This window comes from Sinohyriopsis cumingii, chromosome 9, assembly GCF_028554795.1.
Source record: "Sinohyriopsis cumingii isolate HCF-2022 chromosome 9, ASM2855479v2, whole genome shotgun sequence".
NCBI classification, from domain to species: Eukaryota; Metazoa; Mollusca; class Bivalvia; order Unionida; family Unionidae; genus Sinohyriopsis; species Sinohyriopsis cumingii.
The window spans coordinates 89,961,350-89,973,985 of NC_142969.1; positions in this window are offsets into that span (position 1 = coordinate 89,961,350).

Genomic DNA, 12,636 nt, shown 5'->3' on the forward strand with positions numbered 1-12,636 from the left:
CATACAGACCTCCTCAATCTGATGACGACAATAGTGGCTATAATAATATTCACGGCAAACACCGAACCAACAATACTTCCGATTATGGTCCCGTTCCCTACAAGATATTGAAAAGTGTTGTAATATGTATGCAAATTAAAAGTACCAGACTACCCTAAATTATCAATATGGACACTAAACGAAACAAAATCGATGCCTTTGGATTTCTGATACATACTCTGTGAGCAAGGCTTCGGATTAAGGTGGTTGAACAAGGATGATAAAGTTGAAGTGTGTGTGCTTGTGTTTGTGTATGTGTGTGTTATTTGGATTTTTAACGTAACTTTAACAATTTTTCAGTCATATCGCTATGTTGTTCGCAGTGTGGCAGTTTATAGTGATGTCTAGCACTGGGGCATCATGCCGCAGACATGTAGCATAATGTCCCACCCAGTGACATTATCCTGACACCAGGTTGACTAGTCCTAACTTTAACCTCCCAATGCTTACCGCCTAGCATGCCAGCTGTTAGTACCATTTTTATAAATATTTGCTATGACCCCATGGGGTTCGAACCTGCAACCTCCTGCATCCAAGGCGGTTGCTCTAACCATTAGGCCACCGGAGCAATTAAAATTGAAGATAACGCCTTGACAAAATTCATCTGCATTAGTGTTGTCTTATCATTGGTGTTGGCGATGGTGATATGCTATAGTGGATGTGATGATGACAGTAGTAGTAACAGTTGCAGAACCAGTAGCAGCGGTAGAGAAGACTATGGAAAATATCAGACGTGTTTTGGGTAAAAATCAACTATTGGCACGCAAGTAAAATATATAATTTTATGATAATGTGTTTAATAAATTGTATATTCCTGTAGAAGCATATTATAATATCAAAACCAATAGTACTAACAAAATACATAATTTTTAGAAATATTGGTATAATTTTTTAAAGATATAACAGGCTGCTACATTTTTTAAAAGTAAATGTTGATTTATTTTTGCATACACGAACTCTGATATTAAGCGAAGATGATACACGTCTGATGTATTCGGAACAGGCTGAATCGGTCTTTGCACAAAATAGATGTGCTTGGACCTGGTCAAAATACTCGCCGATAAATAGCAGTTTGTCTTGAATATAGAAGTTATTTTCATTTTAAAACATTTCCAGAATAATACGACTCCTTAACGAAATAAACACTTTTCGCAAGTTAAACTTTTGCCTATGTTATTTATGCATTCTCTATTTCTAATTAAGATTTCTGTAAAGTGGATACATTGCAGTTAAACAAATTTTTACCAATCAAGTTTTGTTTCTCTCGATCATCGCACGAAGACAACAGTAATGTCGGTTGTGGAAAGGAACTGACTGTGGTTGGATTTTTAACAAGGTTTGCAATGGTCTCTTTATCTGGAATAATAATAATAATAATAATAATAATAATAATGAAAGGAAGGAATTTTGTGTATGCATGTTCCCCAAATAAAATATGAACAATATACTGCATTGCGGTCGGAAACAAGTTCTCGAAAATTACTCTGTTCCCATCCAAATATTGTACAATTACAATTTTAAACGTATACAAAAGATGTAGCACAAGGACGGGGGGGGGGGGGGGGCGAAGAGAGTAACCATGATTGGTTATTAATACAGTTAACACACGTTAATAATAAATTACACAAGTTACACTGGAATAGAATATAATAATTTAAGAAAAGGTATCTTTTTACAAATTTATACATACATACACTCTGTCCAACATGAAGAAGAAAAAAAAAACGGCAACAAAATGTAAGGACACATTCCTAGCAGTAACAGCAGAAAGATAATGCCGTATTTACTGTATTTACTATACATCAAAAGTGTTGCTAGGACTGACTACAGAAAGATAATACTGTCCTTCTTGTACATTGTAAGCATTGCTATGACTGACTACAGAAAGATAATACCATCCTTATTGTACATTGTAAGCATTGCTATGACTGACTACAGAAAGATAATACCATCCTTATTATACATTGTAAGCATTGATACTGACAGCAGAAAGATAATGCCATCCTTATTGTACATTGTAAGCATTGCTATGACTGACTACAGAAAGATGATGCCATCCTTATTGTACATTGTAAGCATTGCTATGACTGACTAAAGAAAGATAATACCATCCTTATTATACATTGTAAGCATTGCTATGACTGACTTCAGAAAGATAATACCATCCTTATTATACATTGTAAGCATTGCTATGACTGACTTCAGAAAGATAATACCATCCTTATTATACATTGTAAACATTGATACTGACAGCAGAAAGATAATGCCATCCTTATTGTACATTGTAAGCATTGCTATGACTGACTACAGAAAGATGATGCCATCCTTATTGTACATTGTAAGCATTGCTATGACTGACTAAAGAAAGATAATACCATCCTTATTATACATTGTAAGCATTGCTATGACTGACTTCAGAAAGATAATACCATCCTTATTATACATTGTAAGAATTGCTATGACTGACTTCAGAAAGATAATACCATCCTTATTGTACATTGTAAGCATTGCTAGGACTGACTTCAGAAAGATAATACCATCCTTATTGTACATTGTAAGCATTGCTACTGACAGCAGAAAGATAATGCCATCCTTATTGTACATTGTAAGCATTGCTATGACTGACTTCAGAAAGATAGTACCATCCTTATTGTACATTGTAAGCATTGCTAGGACTGACTTCAGAAAGATAATACCATCCTTATTGTACATTGTAAGCATTGCTACTGACAGCAGAAAGATAATGCCATCCTTATTGTACATTGTAAGCATTGCTATGACTGACTTCAGAAAGATAATGCCATCCTTATTGTACATTGTAAGCATTGCTATGACTGACTACAGAAAGATAATGCCATCCTTATTGTACATTGTAAGCATTGCTAGGACTGACTTCAGAAAGATAATGCCATCCTTATTGTACATTGTAAGCATTGCTACTGACAGCAGAAAGATAATGCCATCCTTATTGTACATTGTAAGCATTGCCAGGATTGACTTCAGAAAGATAATGCCATCCTTATTGTTCATTGTAAGCATTGCTAGGACTGACTTCAGAAAGATAATATCATCCTTATTGTACATTGTAAGCATTGCTACTGACAGCAGAAAGATAATGCCATCTTTATTGTACATTGTAAGCATTGCCAGGATTGACTTCAGAAAGATAATGCCATCATTATTGTACATTGTAAGCATTGCTACTGACAGCAGAAAGATAATGCCGACCTTATTGTACATTGTAAGCATTGCCAGGACTGACTTCAGAAAGATAATACCATCCTTATTGTACATTGTAAGCATTGCTACTGACAACAGAAAGATAATGCCATCCTTATTGTACATTGTAAGCATTGCCAGGACTGACAGCAGAAAGATAATACCGTCCTTATTGTACATTGTAAGCATTGCTATGACTGACAGCAGAAAGATAATGCCGTTCTTATTGTACATTGTAAGCATTGCTAGGACTGACAGCAGAAAGATAATGCCGTCCTTACTGTACATTGTAAGCATTGCTAGGACTGACAGCAGAAAGATAATGCCATCCCTACTGTACAAGTATTGCTATGACTGACTTCAGAAAGATAATGCCATCCTTATTGTACATTGTAAACATTGATACTGACAGCAGAAAGATAATGCCGTCCTTACTGTACATTGTAAGCATTGCTTTGACTGACAGCAGAAAGATAATGCAGTCCTTATTGTACATTGTAAGCATTGCTATGACTGACAGCAGAAAGATAATGCCGTCTTTATTGTACATTGTAATCATTGCTGGGACTGACAGCAGAAAGATAATGCCATCCTTATTGTACATTGTAAGCATTGCTATGACTGACTTCAGAAAGATAATGCCGTCCTTACTGTACATTGTAAGCATTGCTATGACTGACTACAGAAAGATAATGCCGACCTTATTGTACATTGTAAGCATTGCTATGACTAACAGCAGAAAGATAATGCCGTCCTTATTGTACATTGTAAGCATTGATATGACTGACAGCAGAAAGATAATGCCGTCCTTATTGTACATTGTAAGCATTGATATGACTGACAGCAGAAAGATAATGCCGACCTTACTGTACATTGTAAGCATTGATACTGACAGCAGAAAGATAATGCCGTCCTTATTGTACATTGTAAGCATTGCTATGACTGACAGCATAAAGATAATGCGTTCCTTATTGCACATTCTAAGCATTGCTAGGACTGACAACAGAATGAAAATACCGTCCTTAATGTACATTGTAAGCACTGCTATGACTGGCAGCAGAAAGATAATGCCATCCTTATTGTACATTGTAAGCATTGCTATGACTGACTACAGAAAGATAATGCCATCCTTATTGTACATTGTAAGCATTGCTAGGACTGACAGCAGAAAGATAATGCCGTCCTTATTGTACATTGTAAGCATTGTTACTGACAGCATAAAGATAATGCGTTCCTTATTGCACATTCTAAGCATTGCTAGGACTGACAACAGAAAGAAAATACCGTCCTTAATGTACATTGTAAGCACTGCTATGACTGGCAGCAGAAAGATAATGCCATCCTTATTGTACATTGTAAGCATTGCTATGACTGACAGCAGGAAGAAAATGCAATCCTTATTGTACATTGTAAGCATTGTTACTGAGAGTAGAAAGATAATGCCGTCGTTTTTGTACGTTGTAAGCATTACTTTGACTGACTACAGAAAGATAATGCCGTCCTCATTGTACATTGTATAAGCACTGTCCTTATTGTACATTGTTTGCATTGCTATGATTGACAGCAGAAAGATAATGCCGTCTTTACTGTATTTACTGTACATCGTAAACATTAGGACTGACAACAGAAAGATAATGTCATCCTTAATGTACATTGTAAGCATTGATACCGACTGTAGAAAGATAATGCCGTCGTTACTGTACTTTCTAATCTTTGCTAGGACTGACAGTAGAAAGAGTATGCCGTTCTTATTGTACATTGTATAAGCACTGTCCTTATTGTACATTGTAAGCATTGCTAGGGCTGACAACAGAAAGATAATACCGTCTTTACTGTTTTTACTGTACATCGTAAGCATTGCTAGGACTGACAACAGAAAGATAATGCCGTCTTTACTGTTTTTACTGTACATCGTAAGCGTTGTTAGGACTGACAACAGAAAGTTAATGCCGTCCGTATTGTACATTGTAAGCATTACTACCGAGAGCAGAAAGATAATACCATTCTTACTGTAGATGGATCATTACGTCACGTTTTTCTTACATTCATATATACTAGTTATTATCAGCCATTTTCTTCTCTGTTACTCTGCTTCTCTTGAGATTCGTTGTCGTAAAGTCACGTGTTCATTAAATCTTTCGACTAAACACAATTTAAAAATTGATTTCAAAATGTTTAATAAGAACCTGTCCTAGAAGTGTTTATCCTTACCTGATATACAAATTGATGTTAGTTGATGTGGACAATTGGTAAACTGTATAGATCCATTGCAGAAGCAAATTGGAATTTGATCATCACCTGGAAGATATTTACCAAGTACAAAATACGTACAGACAATCCTAAGAACAAATATGTACAGGTAATCCTAAGTACAAAATATGTACAGGCAATCCTAAGAAGCCCCCAAAAATATGAAATTAAAGCATACTTTATTGCTCGTTTGATATAATTGTCAGTAATAAAGTGTTCAATTATCCAATAAATAAATATAACCAGGAAAGGCTAACACGAGTTATCGTTCTTCAATAAGCAAAGATAATACCCCAAACACGAATGTACATGACGGAGTATATTTTACTTTTGAACTGCTCTTGATAACTTTCTTGATAATGACCTTTTGCGCGACTTTAAAGGTCAAGTTATATATATATATATATATATATATATATATATATATATATATATATATATATATATATATATATATATATAACCATTTAATGAATTCTTTGGATTGTATCTTATTTCATGACATGGTGGGAGTTGAATTCCTGCACCAACCAATTGAAGGACCAAATATACCTTATAGTTTTCTTTTCGTTTTCCTAACAGACAAGCATCCAAGAATTGTTTTGACTGAAGGTGCAAACGAGACGGACATAATCATTTTCCAATGTACAGGAATAAGAAAGAACTATAACTAAAGATAAAAGAAGTACCGTCATGTTTTCTAAATACACAGTGAGACACTTCGAAAAAGACTACATCACTTTTACTGGAGAAAAAAAAAATTGTTCCTCTAATAGTCTCTCCAACTGTAAACACTGGCGTTATTTACGTTATGAGAATGTAAATTCCCGCCTTTTAGAGGAAGGGAAAATGTTTTCTGGTTCCAAAGGCAAATGACCCCATTCCCGGAAATATTAAATAGTCAGAGTCTAACTAAATTGCAGGTCAGAGGTAGTTTGAATTAATTAACATCTGTAAAGATAAGTAATTCAGCTTTATTATTATTATTGTTATTATTGTTATTATTATTTATTGAACTGTTGTATTCTTTACTTCTTTTCATATGCAGCAGTCGGTACAGTATCATTGTTTTGTTCAATACTTGCGACAGTAAATAGGTTTCTCAATCTACCATTCATAACACAATGTTTAGTTCTGTTTGTCCGAAGCGATAAACACGAATTAGGTCTTGAAGATGTTGTAGTCATTTAAGTAGAAAAAAAAATCATCATTTATATAGTATATGCTGATGTCATTCACAAGAATAAGAATTCTGTCCAAAGTGTCTATAACAATTGTTATGGCTTATTCTTTCGCCGCCATATATAAAGACACACAGGAATTTGATTGTACTATCTAAATATATTTGACATATTAGACAAAGCTTTGGTATAAAATCTTTTCGAGTTTAATGTTTTCCCATGTGTATGTGATACGACGATGTACTAGATTGAGGTATTTTATTCCTTGTGATACATCTGACTGCTTTTAAAGAGTTGCTTGTCTAGTGCACCTTGACATCTGTAATGCTATCAGCATATATGCTGTAAAATCATGTAAGTAACATACAACCATCACAGAAGTCATGATTATTTATTTGTATTTTACTTGATCATTAGAATGCTACTGTCAATGATTAGGTTTAGTTTGTCTTATTAATGTTTATTTTTTCTTCAAATTATGCGTTGTATAGAGGTTGTTATACGTTATAGAGAGGACGTTATGCGTTATAGACAGAACGTTATGCCTTATAGAGATGACGTTATGCGCTATAGAGAGGAGGTTATGTGCAATAGAGAGGTCGTCATGAGTTATAGAGAGAGTGTTATAAAGAGCGTAATGCGTTATAGAGAGGACTTTATGTGTTATAGAGAGAACGTTATGCTTTATAGAGAGGACGTTATGCGCTATAGAGAGTCTTATGGCTAAAGATGACGTTATGCGCTATAGAGAGAGTTATGCGTTATAAGGAGGACGTTATGCGTGATAGAGAGAGCGTTGTGCATTTCAGACAGGACGTTACGCGTTATCTTGCATTCATAGGAGGAATAGTTTAATTACCTAACGTATGGTTAAATTCTTTTTCTCCACTGTGAATGACGAAACCATGGCAAATCAACTTTTTATAATACAATTTCTAGTCTTTTATTATTTACCGTTCTATGTAGTTGATATTAATTTGGAGAAAAAAATTGCGAAAATTAAATCTATATCGACTACCGTATTGGAATAAATGTACAAGTACGTAAGGTAAATTTTACACTTATCTTACCTTTAAATGATGATTATTTGGAAATGACCTACTTGAAAGTTTTTATAAAGTTTTAAGGCTTATCTATTACACTGTTTTTGTTGAAAGTTGTTTAAATTGCATGTAAAGTACATCTGCAAACCGTTACATACTTACTCGGGTTTGGATTAGTATTAAGCCGACGTACGGACCTCGTCCAAAATCGATTAGTTCCGTTTTCGTTTAAAATATGAAGTAGGCGGGTGTTGTTGTTTAATGGAAGGTGGAGATTTTCACGTGAACATACGCTTGAGGCATTAATCCATGTTAGAAATGGCGCACTGTTTATGATGTGCACTGTCGTGTTTGCATCTGAAACGAAGGTGAAATAACATGATGCGGGTAAACTTCAACAAAATTTGTTGATGCATTAGTTGCTAATTGAGTGTAGGAATGGTCTAATCGTAAGAGCTAGAGATCATAATGGGTAATGAATTGCGAAACATTCTAGTAAAAACGGGGGGGGGGGGGAGATTGTAGATGAATAGTCAAGCTTTGAGAAAGGAGTGGATTATGAAGAAAATGGTTAATAAGATGAAATCATATACGTTAGTGTAAGATGTGTATATTCAGCATTTAGTTTCACGCGGGAAGATAGGATAGTCACGAGCTCTTGCCTACAAATAACGTTTTAATTACTGATGTATGGATGATCATCCATCTTCTAATTATCAAGTTAATCAAGCTTTTTACGAAACTTTGACAATTGGAAGTCTTACAAAATTTAAGACTATATTTTTTAATATGCTTTCAAAAAAAATGGGGGCTCTTAAATTTCCTGTACACTAAATGCAGTTCGTAAGAAGGAGGATTGCGAATCATTTTTGTTATCAAATATTTACATGCGGAAATATTTCGTTCAATAAATTATTGATTCATTCAGAAGAAACTGCCGCAAAAGACAAGCGTTATTCAACAGTTTAATTACTTTTAACCATCTCTAACATATGGATTCAATATGTGAGAAAGAAAGAATTATCATACCTCTAGCTTTAATCTAATTTGTAGAGGTGAGTGGTATTATCAGTATACCGATAAACTGCAGTATTTTTCCCCTGTGGGGTGTGTGTGTGTGTGTGTGTGTGTGTGTGTGTGATTTGGATTTTTAACGCAGCTTTAACAATTTTTCATTCATATCGCTACGATGTCTGCAGTATGACAGTTTATAGTGATGTCTAGCACTGGGGCATCATGCCGCAGACATGTAGCATGATATCCCGCCCAGTCACATTAATCTGACACCAGGCCGACCAGTCTTAACACTAACCTCTTAATGCTGAGCGCCAAGCGAGGCAGCTGTTAGTACCACTTTTGTAAGTCTTTGGTATGACTCGACCGGGCATCGAACCCACGATCTCCCGCATCCGAGACGGACGCTCTAACCACTAGGCCACCGGAGCCGTCACCCCCTGTGGTACGTACCACGGTACATTTTCACTGTACCGGTACGTCGGTAGTTTCCATCAGTAAGGAATTTCCCGAGTAATTTTGTTACAAATTTAATAACATTAACAGCATGTTTTCATTTATATGAGAAAAATATTAAAATATATTATGAATATGTTTTCGACCAAAAAAATGTATTTGTCCGAAATCGATTTCTAATATTACATATATAATTATAGTTATGATCCTTTAAACTTATCTTTGATATTTGCCACCAAATCCAAATTTTGGAAAACATTTCGGATTAGAAGAATGTCATTAATTTTGAAGTCATTTATTAATGTATTTAAGTTTATGTATTCCTTTGTAACACTGGGAATCATGATAGAATTTGTTTTCTGTTTGAATTGTGTGTAGTTTCTCAAGTCCACTAAATATTTTTTTCTAAGTAAATCTCTTTTATCTTTATTGGTCGTCTCTGATGAATATCTTGCCTGGGTGTTGGCATCCCACTCAATATTTCCCTGCCCATTGTACTATTAGTATAGCTAGTACTTTGTAGGTTTAATGATCAACAAGCTCTCTAAGGACAGCGCATTGTCTTTCTTTACGGAGTGTCAGCTATAGCATATAGCAGGGGTCGGCAACCTACATCATGTCAAGAGGTTTTGTGTGGCACGCGAAGGCAGCCAAAAATCTCGATTTTAAGTGTTACTCTCTTACTGGTGGCACGCGCTCGTTCATTTTGTAATTAATCCGAAAAAAGTGTCAATAGATTGCCGACTTAATGGTGTATAATGTCACCATACTTGCATGACAATTTTAAGATTGCAAAGTATACACGTAAGTAGTGAATAGGGATAGTATAGCGTCAATGGGACTTATCATTAAAAACACCCTTGGGAACATATAGCGTCAAGGGAAATTTAACATGGAGAAAAATCGTGGGAACATATAGCGTCAAGGGAAATTAACATGGAGAAAAATCGTGGGAACATATAGCGTCAAGGGGATTTGAACATGGGAATAGGGGACTGTATAGCGTCAAAGGAATTTAAACAGGGTGGGACTGTATAGCGTCAAGGGAAATGGAACATGGGATTTTTTTTAAAATTTTTTTTAAAAAGGGGTAGGCAATGGAAAGGCTATCTCTTTTCGAGAAATATGGCTGGCCCTGAAAAGGGCCTTTGGGTTTTCTTCTTCTGCTTCTAATTTCTTCTTTTCCTCCACCAACTTCTTATTTTCTCACCTACACTCTTTTTCTTCTTTTTTTTCTCCTCCTCTTCTTTCTTCTCTTCCTCCTCTTCTTCTTTCTTCCTCTTCTCATTTTCTTCTTCTTTTTCAATTTTTTCATTCCATGCTCTCATCCTTGTCCTTTCCTCTTCATCCTCCTTCTCCTCCTTTATTTCCTTCATCACACCACTTATCATATCCTTTGCTTTTCTTAAATTATTAATTTCCATTTTTACTCTATGCGGACTATAAGAATAGTGATCTTCAACTAGTCGTACGAGCATTTGTTCTATCATTCCCAAATTGTCAAGGACGTCTTGCAATGATTGAAATTTATCCAGGTGGTTTGAAGCCATCTTCTATGAAGAATGGTTTGAACGACGAATACTGTGGGTTCTTATACTTAAAGCGCGTACGTGAAGGAAAACATCCCCCTAAAAACATAAAATGGATCTTACCTAGATCATGACCCAACAACGCGCGAACGTGAAGGAAAACATCCCCCTACTTGTTCATTTCATATAATATAACCCAAACTATACTCTCCACATACGCTAAGAAACCCATAATCTACTATTCACACAAACATACCTGAGCTCTTACAAACACCCAAACACACAAACACATACCCTCACATCTTTTAAAAAGAGTTAGTGTTTATATTCACACTACTCTACCTACACACATTGGCAAATCGATCGTTATTTCTTTTCTAGAGTATTGGGTAGCCCTGAAAAGGGCTGTTTTGTTTGTAACTTCATGGACACCTGGTTAATGGTGGCACCTTCCAGGCCTGGCACCACATACACATCTTATCCCCCAGTTACTTTTTACCTTTTGGGGGGAGAGAGCAGAGGCAGGATATGTCGCTTCAGAATCCCAATTTTCGCTCTCTGGGATTCTGAAATTTTTTCTTCTCTCCTTTTCCTCCTCCTCTTCTTTGTATCTTCTCTCCTCCTCTTTGTATCTTCTTTCCTCTTCTTCTTTATATCTTCTCTCCTCCTCTTCTTTGTTTCTTCTTTCCTCCTCTCTTATCCTTCCCTCCTCGACAATGGCTTCCGCGGCCAGTTCATTTAATATGCGCCTGGCATATTCCAGATGCACATGAAGTTCCAACAGTTTCTCCAGTCTCGTGTTCATTTTTGGTGTTGATCAATCAACAAGGGTAGCTAGACTGCCCAGCGAGTTTCAATTTATAGTGAAAGCGCGGACGTGATGGAAAACATCCCCTAATAACATAAAATTGATCTTACCTAGATCGTGACCCAAAAAAAAAACAGCAACGCGCGGACCTAAAAGAAACACTCACTCACTTTTTTATGCTACCCATCACTATTTTAAAATTTTTTATAAATCACTCCAATAGACTATCCACATACGCAAAGCAATCCAATCTAACTCCAAATATACACCTCAAACAGCCAAAAAAACAAACATCATTTTAATCTACTATCCACACCAACTTACTTGAGCACTTACTAACACACCAGCACATACACTCTTACTATCAATAAAGAGTTAGTGTTTATATTCACACTACTCTACCTACACACATTGGCAAATCGATAGTTATTTCTTTTCTAGAGTATTGGGTAGCCCTGAAAAGGGCTGTTTTTTTGTTTGCTATGGCATTCTTTTTTAGTTTCTAAGAATGCGATGTCCTCTGAGGATTGACTTTCTGGCAATAGGTCTGCTTCTTCGGAAAGAGAAGAAGAACTCTTTGGTGTCGATACGGCAATCGACAAAGCCTCTGTCAGGTTCAGGTTGCTGCTGCTGCTGCTGCTGCTGCTGCTGCTGTTGTTGTTGTTGCTGTTGCTGCTGTCTCTGAAGTCTGTACTTCTCTGTCCATTCTTCTTTTTCCCTGTTCATTTCTTCTCTGAAGAGCTCTTCTATCAGGTCTTCAGTGATTTTTAACATTCTCACATTCTCTATTTCTTCTGGCTTCGGTATCAGACTGTGTCTGACCCTATGCAAATTCACGTAGGCTTCGTTGAGCTTAGCTAGTTTGGAGCACATCTTCGTAGGAGGATGAGTCGACAATGGATGGTTAGACTGGAAACAACCCCGGTTCTTAAAATCAAAGCGCGGACGTGAAGGAAAACATCCCCCACACGGTTTTCGAGTCGCAACGTTCAGTGAGTGTCATGAGAGGGATAGTAAGAAATGAAAGAGCATCAATCCAACATTCTTATAGCTAAACAAAAGACAAAGGCATTTTTTTCTAAACACAACATTTTTTA